This window comes from Cyanistes caeruleus, chromosome 2 (genome assembly GCF_971803275.1).
Source record: "Cyanistes caeruleus chromosome 2, bCyaCae1.hap1.1, whole genome shotgun sequence".
In the NCBI taxonomy this organism is placed as follows: Eukaryota; Metazoa; Chordata; class Aves; order Passeriformes; family Paridae; genus Cyanistes; species Cyanistes caeruleus.
Window position 1 is genome coordinate 22546726 of NC_141702.1, and position 17190 is coordinate 22563915.

The window sequence follows — 17190 nt, forward strand, 5'->3', positions numbered from 1 at the left end:
TTCCCCACATATCTGAAATTAGGAGTCCTTGATTCCTCTTGTTATCACAGCCATTTGCCCTCAGAAAGTTACAGCCAAAACTGTTTTGTGTTTTAAGCCAAAATGAAGGGGTTTAGCAAATACTCAGTGTTTGTTTCATATTTTCATAGCAAAATAAAATAGAGAAACTTCACAAAGTAATAATAAAAAAGCACTAAATTCCAGCCACAATCACAGGGAGAAACACAGAGAGGCTATACATCTTTTCAATAATTCAGTATTTATTTTGAAAAGTGATCACACCAAGCACTACTGGAAGAAAATATCTAAGATTTTCTTAAGTAAATAAAATTTTAAAAAACTACAAATAAACTAAATTTCTAAGTAATCTCTAAACACAAGGTACAATGATATGGAACAAGAGTGCATTGGCATCAAGACTTGAACATCTTCTATCTTCTTCCATTTCAGCTATTAATGGAAAAATTTGAAAGAGCTGATAAATAGATGAAACTGCATTTGGAGACACTATTAGGTTTTTTCCCCATAAGGTTTGATTTCTCCACTGTGATATGAAAAATTCAAAACAAACTTTAAAAAAATATTTGTTGCAATAATATATATAAATGTATATAAAAAACATTCCACTGAACTTTGACTGCATGCATTGTTCAGAGTAATACATAGTTTAAAAGAGATATAACTGAAGTCTGAGGAAAACAAACCTGTGCACAGCAGGGCTTCTTGTTGTGCTATTAATGTGTTATTGAGAAGGATATAATGCTTCTCACAATATACAAACTATTTTATTGTCAGTGGTGACAATTAGACTGTAACTACCATAAATAGATGTATCTTAATTGCCTGGCTTAATAATATATTAAAGTATATCTTTAGGTCTCAACATATGAGTATGTATTCAAAGACTCAAGATCTATGGGCAGACTGCCTTTATCCATCTGTGCGTACAGTTTTATTTAATAGGCACTTTCATCAGGGAGGTCCTGAACAAAAGACAAAAACATGCCCCTTTTTCAGGACAAAACCTTTTCAGCCAGGACTGCAGTGTTCATATGGTGTGGGCACATCACCTTGGATCCAGAACAGCATTTTCTCATTAGCTATTCCATCTTTGTAAGTAAGGTCCTAAATTCAATAACTCTCACTGGCAGGCCAATTTGTTTTTAACAGCTACTCTCTTTGCAAGACACCTTGTACTACAGTCATGGGGTTTTATTCATTTGAATCATATGGCTAAATATAATTATAGCTGTCAATTACTTTGTACTTTCAAAAACACAGAAAATGTCTTACATTGTATATAAGGCACCATTAGTAGAATTGTTTCCTTCCTAATTGGCAGAGGTTAGAAGTGTTCTTCAGGCTTTTTTGACTTCCTTCTGTGCTTGCCCTCCCCCCTACTTTTCTTCAGAAAAAAACCCAAACATTAATTTTATCCAATGACATTTATATGTAAATACTTAAAAGAGCTGGCAGTGCAAACCGGAATATGGACTATAATAATCTGACGTAAGGCATTAAACCTCCAAAAACCTGATTTACTTATGCAATCTTTGACAAGGTTAACCTTAAATTTTCCACTTATCTGTGGGAGAGCTTCAAAAGAAAAGGTAAACCACCTCCTCAGCAGGACTAACCTACAGCTACCCTGGTTAGGACAGTCTGAAACGTGCCCTCATTTGAAGGAGGCAAATATAGAACTCCTGTGCCCTCTGGGCTACAGTGAAAAACAGGAATATATGTGGGGATGGGAGAGAGGGGAGTGGGATTGTCTGGACATTTCTCCCTTCCCTCTACAGTTCAAAGACATAAATGAGCCCTGAATGAATCTTGGAAAGCAAAAGTCAACCTAACCTTCTGCTAATGAAGCAGTCTTCTTAAAGCTACTGCCTAATTACCTTACATCTCCTTAGACAGAATCTCACTCCAGGGACCTTTAAAATAGTCTTTCCCATTATTCCTCAAGCCTGGAGGTGACAGATGTATTTAGCATTTATTAAACCCTGGAAACGAGGCATGAGCTGGTTCCTGCAGCGAGGTGCATGTGCTCTGCCTCCGTTTACTCATCGGCACTCCTTTGCCTAAGCCCACAGAGGCACCTCCCTGCACCCAGTGCGGCATTTTATGAGCAGGCTTGGAGCTTACCCTTGATCTAAGTGTCTCGTTGGCTTGCTTTCCAAACACATTGACAGAAGGCATCTCTCAGTGAATGAACAGGGTGTTTTCAACTTTAGTCAGACTTGTCCACACACTCAATAGTCATCTCACCAGTGTTTAGATGCGTTATTCAACTCTACTTTCAGAGACATAGCTTATTACTGAATTTTTCTCCTTCTGTCCCTTACTGCAGAATTCCTGAATGCCTATTCTGTTTCAAGCAGCAAGGAATCATCAGCTGGCTGGGGCTTGGGAGGGTGGTTGGGTGGGTTTTTTTATTTGGGTTTCTCTTTTTTTCATCCACTTTTTCATGTGTGAGAACAGATTTGGAATACACCTAGAAGTTTGCAACATTTGTGTTGGCTCCCACCAAAACCACATCACCAAGGAAATATAACTTAAATTATTATTAAATGTTTCCAACACAGTCTTGGGAAACAAACATTCCTTGGAGAATATGTTACAACAAACTAACCTCCAGATTTCGTTCACAAATCTATGATTCAATAATAATGATTTCATAGCTCACCTCCATAGAGGTGTAATAAAGAATTGAGTAAATAAAAATTCGGAATAAGAAGTTTAAATAAAGTATGTATAATTATAACTAAATGTAAGTATGGAATAAGGAATTCTCCTCCCGGTCGAGATAGAATTCCTTTTCCAAAAATCATGAATTGCAAAAGAACCCCCCCAGATAACAGGTTTCAGCAGACTCATCAACTCGGAGGAAAAGACAGGACACAGGCCATCATAGAAACAAAAGAACTAGCCTGAAAGTCTACCTCCAGAGAAAGGCAACGCCCGGCCGATTTCGGCCGGAGACCATCAAGCAAGACAAAAGGGACGAGCCCCAGGAAGATGGTCGTTGCCAGAATCGAACACCACACCCGCCAAACCCATACTACAGAAACTCAATCAAGAAAGACAAAGAAGAGACTACTCCTCCGAGATATCCATCGGCGCTAGCCCGGATCTCTCAATCCCGCTGTGATGAAATATGTTAAAATACATACAGACTCACTTTGCATTTGAGGAGACTCTGCCCGGATACTTACTGACTCAATGTTCTAGGCCAGGAAATCCATTCACCAGACAATCAGAGACATTTGGTGAATGGAAACTGGTTGGAATTCTAGCCTGGGGACATAAAATCCCTATAAAAACCCAGGCCAGAGAACCCTCAGACGTGGATTTGGGAACACCTATACCTTGCGTATAGACCCTGTCCACCCAGCGCTGCGCTGTCCATTTATTGTGGTTTTTTCCTCACTGTTTGTTGCTTTATTAATTTATAATAAATTAATCTTTGTTAATCTTTAATTTGCCGTTGCATTTATAACAGAGGTAATTTTATTTACATGATATTTTTAAAATATACTTCCTAGAAACTCATCTGGTAGGGATTGGAAAATTGCATTAAAAACTATAAACAGATGGTTCTCCCAACTTTCTGGCTATCAAATTCATATATCATCACCTTCTCAGAGGTGGTTAACATAAAACAGAAATATTCAGCAACCTTTAATAACCATTAGCACCACTAACTATATTAAGTATATGAAGAGAGCTTTCAGCAGCAAAGTATTTGTAAATATATTCAATCTCTTCAGAGAAACTATTGGCAGTGAATTTAAATGAGGTTCACAAGATTTTAAGGGAGTCAAAATGCTACAGAGAAACATCTTATCTAAAGAATAAGAATAATAATGAAGTAAAAGATATTATCCAATTTTTAAATAATTTTCCTTTGTAAAATATTTCTGTAGAATGAGAGATTTCACACAGCAGTTCATGTACCTCATGACTACTTCCTCAGTTTTACAGAAGAACATTAATAATGAATTGCAAGTGAATATAAAGTCCCATAACTGCTACAAATTTTTATTCACTTAAAATAAAACACCTGTACTATGCAATTTAGAAGTTAAATATTGAAAAATGACAGTTTTCTACAATTACTGAAAATACTGAATTATGTTGCCAGAGTCATCTGGATCCTAACTTAAGAATGTGTACATCGCAGACATTCCAACTGAAAAAAACAAACATCATTAAGCCTATGAAGGCTTAATAGTATATGAAAAATATAGCAGATATATGAAAAATCCATAGTAAATGTAATTTGGAGCAGCTCAATTGCTGAGGTGAGACATGGCCTTGCTTCTTAGAGGCAAAAAAGTCTTCTCACTTTTTAAGCTAGGTCAGGGAATACAACTGAAATTCATTCATCTTTTTTTGAGAAATACAGTAAAGGTACTTTCTTCAAGGTATATGACCTCTGCAATGTGGCTAGCAACACTGTACCATAGCAAAATGTACTTTAAGAAGTAATTTAAAAAGTAAAATGTAGTGGAAGATGTCCCTGACCATGGCAGGGGGTTGGAACAAGGTGACCTTTAAGGTCCCTTTAAACCCAAACCATTTCATGATTCTATGATTGAGTGATGATGATAAACTTCTGATCCAGTGTCTCATATATAGGAATATCAGCCAACGTGAAAAAAATATGAACCTTTAATCTCTCTAAGTGATGAAAAGATTGAAAAGATTTCAAATTAACCATTCTTGGATGAAAGATGAACTTTCATCACTAATTGCTTCAGTAATGTTTTTCAAACTAGTCACATGTTCCAGATAGCAAATCAGTACATAGAATGTTAAAGTTCATAGAAAGATAAAAAAATAATAATAATTGTCTAAAAGATCATGGGGAAGGGTCTATAAAACTGATAAAATAAACAAGTAAGCATCTTAATTTCTGTGTACAATCCAAACAATCTAGAGGCAAATGTTTTACTGGATTGCACATACTTACCAAAAGAAAGTATCATTTGTTGATTTAACACAGCATTTTATTCCTTCTAAGAACAGGGAGAGATACAGTATTGCAACTCAAACACTATCTGCCCACATGAAAAAAAAATCTGAATTTCCTATTAGTCAGGTATCTTACTGAGACTAAAATCTTTTCCCTAAGAAAAAGACCCCAACAATTTCATTGCAACTTGGATTGAGATTACATGAACATTTGTTTGATTAAATGACTGGAACATAAAAATGAGTTAATGAATTAGGAAAAAAATAGGAAATCATATGAGATGCTAGGCTAAGAATTAAAAGGTAATTAAAAAATAAATCTAAAAATAGTCTTGTCTATTGCTAAAGCGGAAAACTTGAGAAGGAATACATAAGAGTATTCACTATAATATTTACAAATGTTTATGTGAAGCTTCAAAATGAAACTAAAGAATTTTAAAGAAAAGTAGATTTTAAAATAATTCAACTTTTAAATTAAGAAATAAATTGTTATTCCCAATGCCTGTGTTGGATAATTTTGCATGTACGAGAAGCCAAGAGCAGAACAGAGCAGATCTTCACCAGGATATATTTTCAGTCTTGGGCACATGCTGTAGTAGCTCTGCCCCTCTGCAGTGCCCCAAGCTTTAGGACTGAACATCAGCATGGGAATTCTCCACCTCTCAAAACTTGGAGATAGGTTCTGAGGTATCCCTGAAACAGGCTTAACAAAAGAATCTTGTCATGCAGAGCAGCAGGGAGGATGGGAAGAACATTTAGGATCTAATTTAGGGAGTTTTGAGTTTTGCCTGCCTCTTGATGCCAAGGCAGCAGGATGCACTGAGTTCTGACCAGCTCCTATCATCAGTCTCTCAAGCACTGGTGCTGTTCCAGAAGAACTGATTGTGAATGAAGTGTTGGCAATCAGCTGGGTAACTTGAGGCTGACCATGACTAAAGAGCCACTCCTCTACAGAACATGTGAACACTTCATAGATGACTTACAATCCATGAGACACGTTTTGGGAATCCTTAAATGAAGTTTACACTGCTTTGAAAAGATGAAAATAACATAAGGGGACAGTCACATGAAATAAAAGTACACCTGTGTTCTTTAGAAAAGCACTTTAATTCAACTGTTCCAAATGAGTAGATCAGGCAGCATTACAACTCAAATATTTTTATTGTTTTCATTTACACTGAAATCCACTTTGGTAATTAAACCTTATGTAATGATTCCAGTGCATCAAGCAGTCATGGATGTTAAAAAAAAAATAAAAAACCCAGCAGTTTATTCTAGTTATTTGAGATTAATTTCTTAACTCAAGGCATTAGGTCACTTTTTTGAACCTGAACACCCAGATTAATACTTTAGTGACAGTAAAGCAGACAGTATAAACATGCCCTAGAGCTTTTACCATGAATCAAACTTGGTTTTCTGATCTTACCAGCATGAACAGCTTGTAAATGCTGTTCCCAAAAGACTGTAGCTGTCTTACGGCTGGATAACATTCTGCCTGGAAGCCACCGTCTGGAACTGCTGACAGGGTTTCTTGCCAGTACATTTCTTAAAGCTTAAATATCCATTTAACTGTGTCTGACTAGTTGGGATACAGAATGACCACCAAGATGCCTCAGAGTACTCGTTTCCATTTTTCTTCCTTTGAATAAATAAAATTCTTCCTGGTGTTTTCCACAGAGAAATAAAAAGAGCAAGTTCTGAGAATTTAAGTTTAGCTTCTCTTTCTTTATTTTCCTTCAAGGTATCAGCCTTTGAAAATGTTAAGGAAAGCAAGCATCAAGGATAGACAGGAGTTAGAATGGTCTCTTCTCCCATTCTAATCTGAGAAAGGGCAGGCATCCTATCACCATGATTACACCCTCTGATGAGACATTTCTCCCACAGGCCATTATGTTAAGTGAAAGCACTAGAAAACAGGAGTCAAAAAATATTACATTTCTGTAAATTGGCCAGACATGGAAGCTGGAAAATGAGCCTAGCCATGAATGCCATCAAAGTGGCTATTATATAATCAATAATCATTCAGAAGAAAATGAAAAAATTGTTGAAAGAGTAAGGAAGTAGAATGTGTCTATTCTCTCTGTGTGCTTAAATTAAATAAACAATAAATGAAAGGAAATGAAAGAGGATAGTCACAGCGGGTTGCCATTAGAAAGATGTAACCATTTAGACAGAACACTCTGTTGAAAGATCACAAAATAAAACAGGAGGGTTGGTTGTTTGGGCTTGTTTATTTGCCCAGTTTTTAAAGAAGTATGCCAATCTCTGCACAACAGATGAAAAAGATACCATCAGGCACAGGATTTAAGTGAAGAAATGATCTAAAGGAAAACATCAAATGCTGGAAATCAGCAGAATAAACAAACAGCCAAGTGAAATTCAGCAGAAGAGTACTTACAATGATAGAACAACAACTGAGAGCAAGACTCACATTCATGTCCAATAATCATTTATGGTCAAGCACAAATGAAAGAAAGGACAAGCTGGAAACATGGAGTAAAAAAAAAAAAAGGAGAAAAAAAAAAAAAGATACATTTGTTCCACTACTTGGACAATAATGAGCATAGGACAGAAATTACAATTAGTATGAGAAAGTCTATGCTAGAAAAGTGCTGGTTTGATTACAAAATCAAATACACAAACTGAGGAAATCTGATTAATGCACAGTTGTCTCTTACGTGTCTATACTTCACTATGTGTATCAGGGCCCATATTTAAAAGAAAAACAGCATAAAAATGATTGAACACTATCAGATTGACTCCAACAAGTACTCGTTTGGTGCAGCTTTGGCTTTGTGCAAATATACAGAAATTAAAACAGATTATTTTCATAATTTAAATTTTTCTGAGGTCGCTTTTCTCACACATTGTTTCACTACCACTTTTCCTTGTGTTTTGTTTCTTCCATATGACTCCCTAGATTTTGGGTCTGAGGAAGAAAAAATTATATCATACATGAAAAGTTTTGTGTATTTATAAACACATACTTGGGCCCCGCCAGTAGTGCAAAATAAATGTGTTCTATTTAAGCCACATGATGGACTGTTTTATGGTATGAGACTGTTGGAATTATTGAGGGGACAGGGGAAATTGGCAATAAAGAGGAACAAGCCACTGGAACTACATATTGAATGAAGAGAGGCAGTTCAGAGGATGACACAAAGAGTTCAATATATAACAGCTATCCCTTTAAACCTCTCCTGACCACTGAATTCAAAGAATATTGATAGAATACAGTTCCAATTACAGCAAATCTGCCTATCCTGTGGAAATGTAATAGAATAGCTTATCCTCCTTAATCTCTGGAGTACTTGTATATCTCCCTCTTCTCCTATTTCCTCCCAACAGATTCAGGTATTTCTGGTACCAAGATGTTTAGAACTGTACACAAATAATAATAGATATGTAGTCTAGCCAGTGAAATAGGAAAGGATATGTCATGTCTGAGCAGTGACGTGATTCCCTTTTTCTGCAGGCAGTATTCATTATAAAATATTTCACTGAACACTTTCATTCTATCATACAGCTTAGTGGGAAGAAAGCTCATCCTGCCATTTTGGGATCCCACCCTGAATATCACTGCAATCAGAACAGTGTAAAAAGGATGAGCATCCAACAAGAACTGGAAACATAGGGATATTTTAAAATCTATTTATTAGTACACTGTTTAATATGCATGTAAGTGGATACAGATGTCAGCTTCTCTGTGCTACCAAAATTTGGGTGATGAATATTTTTAATTTTGCTTTTCAAAGCTTTTATTCACAAGATTCCAGATTGTCCCTATATATGGAAATATTAAATGATATTAGGAAATTGTGCAAAGATATCTTTAGTGTGCACAGTTAATATTTCTGTCATTATTAAAATATCTCTTTAAAAGTATATCATCAGGTCAGAAAATGGGTGTAAATGTATAATATGTGAATGACTGTCTAGACCCAGTCCACACCCTATAAAAATCAGTGCAAACACTACAGTTGCCAACAGATTTTTTAGACTTCATTATCTGTACTTCATGTTATAGCATTTCATAGGTATTAGAAGGTAACTGCTTTTTTGTCTACTTAAATAATGATGCTGTTAAATCCCCATTCCTCTAACAATAAACTGGTGTTTTCCTTTGCTAGTTCTTTCCCCAATTCTCAAAAAAACCCTGAAACCAATACAAAACACATAGAACCTCCAAATTAAGATGATTTTGAGAAATCTTTTAATGTAATGTTTTCAATGCTGTTCTGAAATACTCTGGCATATTAAAATGCTTCAAGGTAAGCAATAAAAGATTTTTACTACTTATTTCACTACATAAATTCTCTATTCCAATGAAACTTATTATACAGTTACTGTCTTATCTTCTTTGTAATTAATAACATGAGACTCCTTTTTTTCCCCACTTATTTTTAACTACAGATTAGATGAAAATGCCAAGAAAATTACTATGTTGACTCCAATTTGGAAGAAAACCGTGTGTGGAAGATTGTTAATCTATAATTTGTGAAAGCAGCCTCAGGAAGTAAGATATGATCCAGTCCAGATGAAGGTGATTTTGAGTCAGTTACCAAATACTGCCTTCACAGTAATGAGAAAGAAATAGGTGGCTCTACAGTTAAAAAATACTTTGAATCAATATACTTAAATAGAAACTTTATCTTGTCATGAAGGTCCATGTTTCAAGTGAATATATTAAAATTTATCAGTGTACATTTTTATGCAAATTCCAGAAGAGTAAAATGCACCTTTAAGATACTGAATTACAGACTTGTAGAATTTTACCAATATACCTCATCTGACTGTAAGTTACCTTTAAAAGGTATTGATTCTGTCATAAACTATTTCAAAACCAACTAAAACTTCACAGCTGTTATATCAGACTCTAAGACCTGTAAGTATATGTATTTGTTTTTTGATTTTACATAAGTGGTTTCATTATAGCTATATAAGAAATTATTTTCACACCCTTAATTTCTGGTGTTGAAATAACTAACATTCTTAAATCAACCCTATGTGGGGTTTTTTTTCTGTTTTAAGGTACAAACATTTTCCATAGAATCTAGGAAGTATCTAGAGTATATATTAATTAAAATTATGATAAGATATTAATGTTGGTGATGCAAGATATTAACAATGGTTAAAACCAAAATTTACAGAATTTCCTAAATATGCTCTAATTGGAAATTCTTAGCTTTGGAGATCCTTCTTACAATGAAATCCTATCAATTCCTGTCTGAACACGCATCATTATGACTGCAAATGCACACTGACCTGGGGGAAGGTTATTATCTAAACTTCATAATCAGAAAATTGATCAATTCTCATTCAGTCTCACTCTGTTACCTAGTACCTGTCTGCAGAGTTGATAAGACATGCACGAGTACAAAGGTGGGTTTTATTACTTACTTGAATAACACCTTTTAGAGGCTTATCAAACATGTTATCTTCCCTGGATTTACACAAAGAAAGGGGAATTTTACTTTAACACTACTATTAGTTGTCTGTTATTTACAACATGTGACACCAGAAAAAATGCAGTTTATAAATAATGATACTACAGAAGTCCTTACACCAACATTATATGAACTTAGAATGTTGTTGGAAAAAGGAGCTCTGTGATTTATGACTTTCCACATACACTATTTTAGTTACAAAACATGAATGACATTTTGTATTAAATTTTAACATAATCCCATATGGATTATAGATTTCTCCCATGTATTTGATCCTCTCAAATTTGGAAGTAACTGCATCTGAAATACACCCACACACTTTGGCAGCTTTTTCCATGCAAATTTATAGCCAGAAATATATCTGAAACTTTCACATATGTAGAAATACTGTATTTTGCTTGTAAACCTTTTCATCTCAAAAGAGCTCCATGGAAGAATCACACCTGTCTTCTTTATTACAGTGTAATAAATGAGTAACTACTCACAGGGACCCCAGAGAAATCAGTCAAAGTAATTTATAAAGTTATACTCAACTTATTTTTAAGTGTCTAAAGCTGCTATTGTGAAATATGCTAAGTGCAAATGTCAGGTGAAAGACTCTCTACAGAAAGCCAATAAATATTAAATAAAAAGTCTCTATTACTTTTACCAGCATCTAATTTGTACAAATCATTGTCTTCCTGTTACAGCTACTATTATATTTTCAGCTCTTGAAAATATGGGCAAACATATCAGAAAGAAACATACAGCTTCTGACTTTGCAAAAGTACTTAGTGTTAGCAAAAGTTAGTATGTTCCATCTGCTTCCATGGAAAATAATTAACCCTTGAAATAATTTTCTTACTCAGACATTATTGCAACACACAGACATGCATTATATTTTATTTATTCTCTTTTGCTTAATTTCTTCAGGCATTTTGTTTCACTTTTTAAAAATTTAACTATTCCATATTACCTCCTTGAAATTAGCTTGATGGCTTAAAAATATTTAACACTCTGTACAGTAAAGTACAGATGATTACCATTAAATCCATTCTATTAATAGTTGTTCTATTTATAGATAATTGATATAAAGGAACTTCTAGGGACATCCAAAGTGTAATTTTCAGTAAAACTTCCCATCAACTTTAAATATTAATTACTGCATATTATTAGAGATCTTTTTTTTCTTTAAAATCCCCCAATTGACACATAAATTGGACTGAATATGCTTTATTCCTATGAAATCTTCTAAGTCTGGCATATCCTCAAGTGCACTCTACAGCTGTCAGGATTTTTACAGATTTCCTGAGAACAATTTTGCTAATTCTTTTGGCACTTCAGGACGTGGATTTTTTCAAGCATAATATTTGTAAGTTAATATCCAGACAGAGCAGTCTGAAAATCCTGAACTTCAGGATTTTCCAGTAAATAGGCTGAACTGTATGGGAGAGAAGTAGTCTTCAGCACCAGCTATTATTTATAAATTTATTGTCAGGTATTGTTTGAGACTTAAACATATACAAATCAAAACCCTACATTGGTAGTGAAACTTGAAAACAAAAGGCACAAGTTTGCCCTACTATCACAGAAATACTTAAGAATTAAATGCCAATTTTATTTATTTCTGTGTCTGTTAACATACAGCAATAAAAGTAAAATTCTACACAGAAAAATGTTGTATTTATTGCCTTTAAAGACTACAACCTGAATTACATTTATGCCTGTCTTCAACCATCTGCATTTCCAAGGCAGAAGGTTAGGCTCTGTAACTCATCAGTGAACATGGACATTTTCTCCAAAGGAAAAATTGAAAATAATGACTGAGCAACCTTTCCAGATATTTCTGGACTTTTGCCTGCACCTTGTGTACTGTGTAAGATTATTGAGTGGGTTAGTCAACACGAGGCTTTTTTTGTACCAGGCTACACCTTGCCCATTAGTTTCTGAGGATGATCAACAGCAGGTCATTAGAAAGCAGTTCAAGAGCAGGACAAATTGAAAGTAATACTTCAATGTTTAATTCTTCCAGTCATTTGTTTCTCCACAACATTTGCAGCCAGAAGAAATATCTTTCTATTCATTTGTATCCAATACATTTTCCTTCCATGAATTTGTATGTAGAGTTTTTGAACCCTGTAGGATTTTGGCATCCCTTGTATCCTGTGACTATGAGTTACAGAGTTTAGCTGTGCACACACACCTTGAGAAGGTACATTTTTTTGAGGGATTGACCTTGCCACCCAAAGTATTTAAATGATGTATGTGTGGCTATATTAATGTTTCAGCTGGGATCATAAACGTGCTTCTGAAGCAAATCTGATCATTCACACTCCCCAGGCTCGGATTTGACTTAGCAATGAGGACTCAATGTGCTGCTATATTGCTTTTGGGCAAAAAAGACCTGGACCTGGAAGATGAGCCCTGTGAAGGCACTGAAATGGTCCCACCCACGAAGTGACATTCCCATCAGCTCACAGGACCCAGCTAGAGCTGTGCTTCTACTATGCCACATTACCTGCTAATTTAAACATAGCTCACTTTACATAGGGAATTGTGGAACAGAATTATTTTCCATCCTCTTTTAGGGAGTCTTCCCTCATTCTGCAGCTAAATACAGCAGTACTTTCATCAGATCCCAGGTTACTACAATCTGTCTTTCTGTACACCAGTTTGGTTCCCTCCCTGAGAATTAAATAGTATTTCCTGCCGGGAGGAGCATCTCAAAAGTCCATGTATGCCCAGAATAAAGGACAACATCAGACATTTACTTTCCCTTTTTCTTCCCTTAGGGAGAAAAAGAGAACAGTATTACTACTCCTTTTGTACTGAAAGTCACAGCTGGATTGGCTTATAACTCAGGGGTCCAACCATAGTAACAGTTCCTTTGCAATGACTGTTTGGATATGGTGTCCAAGACATTTTGACACCTATGACATGCTCTAGAGCTTTTCTTTTCTTTTTTTTTTTTTTTTTTAATGTAACTTTAGAGATGAGACAAATTCTAAGACTGAAAGATATCTCACTACAGGGATGCCAGTAATTTCTTAGAAAGGAACTAGCTGCTGAATAGTTGAAAAATTCTTAAAGGTATACTACATTATGTGGGCAAGAATATGTACATTTCCAAGGAAAAGAGAAGAAAAAACCCCACAGACTTCTAAAATACTAGTTGATGAATTTTATCTCTTTCAGCAATAACCAAATACTCATCTTCCTTTCTTTCAATATTGACATCACATGTCACAGAATACTGCAGACAATGATAAACATTTACCTACATATTTTCACTTCACTGATTTCATTCAGATATTTCATCCTTCCCTCAAGACTAAGGAAGACAAAATTATAAGAATTGTCAGATGTATCAGGATGGTTGAGGTGAAATATGAGTAATGAATTCAGTAGCAAGCTGATCACTTGACCAGTCCCTACAAATACATAGAAAAGACATCATGTCATACTTCTACTTTTTACCAATTCAGCAGGGGTAACAAGATTTAAAAAAGGGAGATGCCAAAAGCGTTTGTTGATGTTCAGCCTCCCAACTTCTCACAAATGAAAATTAAGCCAGGAGATCACTTAATAGTAAGGTGATACTGGCCTACTAAGTCTAAATACTACTATGAGCAGGAATCTTTCCTCTGAATGCCCATGGTATTAGCTTCTCTTTGTTTTCTTTAGTTTGTTTTGGTGGTTTTGCCTTTTCTTTTGTTTTTCTGTTTGAGTTTTGTTTGTGGGTTTGGGTTTTTTTTTTTCTAGTCTAAATATTTTGACATTTGCACAGATCATTCAGGGCTCTCTTTTCCCCTGATATCAGGTGCAAAGGAGATAGTATTAATGTAAAAGATTGGAGGAGAGAAACAAAAAAAAAGGTTAATCCCATTGGTTAAGATAAAAGAAAAGTTTCATTAGGCAGAAAAATGAAAGGCAAATAATAATAATGATAGAGTAATAATAATAATGATGCATAGTGCAGGTGCTCATCACTCACTGATGTATGCCCAGCCTGTCCCTGAACAGGAGGCTGCCACACCCAGACTAACTATCCTCATTTTACTGTTCAGCATGTTCAGCCTGGTGCCATTTGGTTTGAGAGATCCCTTTGGTCAGTTGAGATCAGCTGACCCAGCTGTGTCCTCTCCCAGCATCTTGTACACCCCTGCTCTCTTTGCAGGCAGGGCGGTAGGAAAAGCTGGAAACTCTTTGTGTCAGTGTCAGCCCTGCTCAGCAATAACTCAAACATCAATGTTATCAGCACTGTTCTCATCCTAGATCCAAAACACAGCACTGCACCATCCACTAGGAAGAAATTAACTCAATTCCAGCTGAAACCAGGACAGTAAGTAATACCTCAAGAGACTCAAAATCACCTCTTTACCTTACTGCATATTTCGAGTCTCTTTATTCCTACAGATCCAGCCACACATGTGGACTTCTTTATGGTAAGATTTGGATTGATGTACCTAAAGCACAAAAAAGTAACTGAACCTCCCTGAATTCAGGGCGTTTGGGGCCAAATGAACTGAAGAAAAGCAAGACCTGTGAAATGTGGAAATGTGGTGCTGAGTCCGTGCATACATAAAAGAAAATGAACTGCTAAGAGAACATATATGCACAAGTTGCCCTCATGTTAGATGAGGGAGAGGAAAATGAAAAATGGATGAGAAGAAAGATAAGTTTGTGATTAAGGCTGACAGAGGCTATCAGAATATGAGACAAAGTGACAAGAAGTAAAGAAGGAAGAAAATAAAAATTCAGGAGATGGAGGAGGGAAGAGTGTGAAGCAAGAAATTCTGCACTAGCTGAGATGTCAAGTTACAATGGAAAAAAAATAATTACATCCCACACTTTGAAGTTAGCATACAAAAATAGCTTATACAGAAGAACTAGGAGATGAGAAAAATATTCCAGTGACCAGACATTTCTTAAGAATACTTTATGATAAGAACCAAATTTAGAATTTTGACAAGATTTTTATACTACATAATTTTTCGTTTTCCATATTAAGCTTTTGTTCTCAAAATGCTAAAGTAAATGGAGTATCTCACCTTACCTCTTTCTACCTTCCTATTAATTTCCTGAGGAATTAAAAAAGGCCAGGAGGATAATCACCTTTAGAGGAGATGCATAAATCACACTCTTATTTGGTTTCCTTATATGGCAGTAGAGCATACTGTACAGCAATCCTAAGGTTCAACACTAGTCTTTCTACTGACGATCACCAATTGGCATCTGTTTGTATATTCGGTAAAGGACTAGTCAGTTCAATAATGTTGGAGAAAATCTGCCCCCGTATCCTGAGACATCCTGGAACAGTCCATATCCCACAAGAGGTGGAGTTACTGTTTAGGCAGTGTGTAAACCAAGATCTAGCACCACAACAGGCACGTAGATAGGAGCTAATCCTCCTAAAGCCAGATAACATCATCTAAAAAAAATGTAACATCCTCGATGTTGCATTGTATTAGGCTCTACTAGCAATCCTACAAACTACTGCTGAGGCCACACCTCAATTCCTGTGTCCAGTTCTAGGCACCTCACTACAAGAAAGACCCTGAGAGGAGCTGGAGTGTGTCCAGGGAAGGGGAACGGACCTGGGGAAGGGTCTGGAGTGCAAGTCCTGTGTAAAGGAGCTGTGGGAGCTGAGGTTGTTCAGCCTGAATAAAAAGGAAGCTCAAGGGAGACCTTATCACTCTCTACAGCGGCCTGAAAGGAGGCTGGAGCTAGGTGGGGATCGGCCTCTTCTCCAAGGCAGCCAGTGCCAGGACAAGAGGAACGGCCTAAAGTTGTACTAAAGGACTTTTAGATTTAATTTTAGGAAAAATTCCACCAGTAAAAGAGTGATCAGGCATTGGAACAGGCTGTGCAGATAAGTGATGGAATCACCATGCCTGGAAGTATATAAAAAACATGTGGATGTGGCACCTGGGGATATGGATTAGTGGTGAAGATGGCAGCGCTGTGCTAAGGGTTGGACATGATGATCTCTGATGATCTTTTCCAATCTGAATGACTCTATGATTCTATGATTACCAAATATTCTCTCTGAGAATGTGAGACTTTTAAGGGCATTCAATTTCTCGAATTATACCGTTTCAATTTTAGTTTTCTTTTATTTAAGTTTTATATATTTTTGTTTCTTTCCTGTCCCCTGATAAAATTACATGATTTCTTAGAAGTTATACATTGATGTGCATATAGTAACATGACAGGAAGTGAGATCAACACTTCTGTCAGCATTGAGAAAGACACACATTATTCTAAAGTTTAGCATTAAGTATTTTGGAAGAGGCAACTGAATAACTGATTTTTTAGTTTTGTGAAAGAACTGACAAATCAATGTTTTGCTTTTGTTTGCCATTCTAAATATATTAAAGAAGCATTTTGATACTTTTTAATTCAAAATTTTAAATTTTTAAGTTTTAATGCAAAAAGAATAGAATCTGTATTTCTGCTTTTAATAAATCCCTTCACTTGAAAATCACAATTTAAGTCTGTATTTTTAAGAGATTTAATTTTGAGTACCATTTCCCAATGTTAACTTTTTCTCACAGAGATTTTTAAAGAACAAGTTGATTAGATGAACCTTTCTCATGTCTTAAATATTTTCTCCTGTAGTGCTAAATAGAAAGCTCCATATTCAGTGCCATAAATATTCAGGAGAGATAACATGTTGAATGATACTTCATTCCATATGATACTACCTTTTACAGAACATTTCTTTGACAAACATAGGAACTGTTTAGATACAAAGAATGGACTCAGTCATCTTAATCTTTCAAGA

General features: G+C 35.6%; 1 protein-coding gene across 4 annotated transcripts in view; it reads right to left on the minus strand.

Moving 5' to 3' along the window:
• CSMD1 (CUB and Sushi multiple domains 1) overlaps positions 1–17190 on the minus strand; it is a 1072055-nt gene that overhangs the window by 801207 nt on the left and 253658 nt on the right. The gene's annotated exons all lie outside the window — the stretch shown is intronic.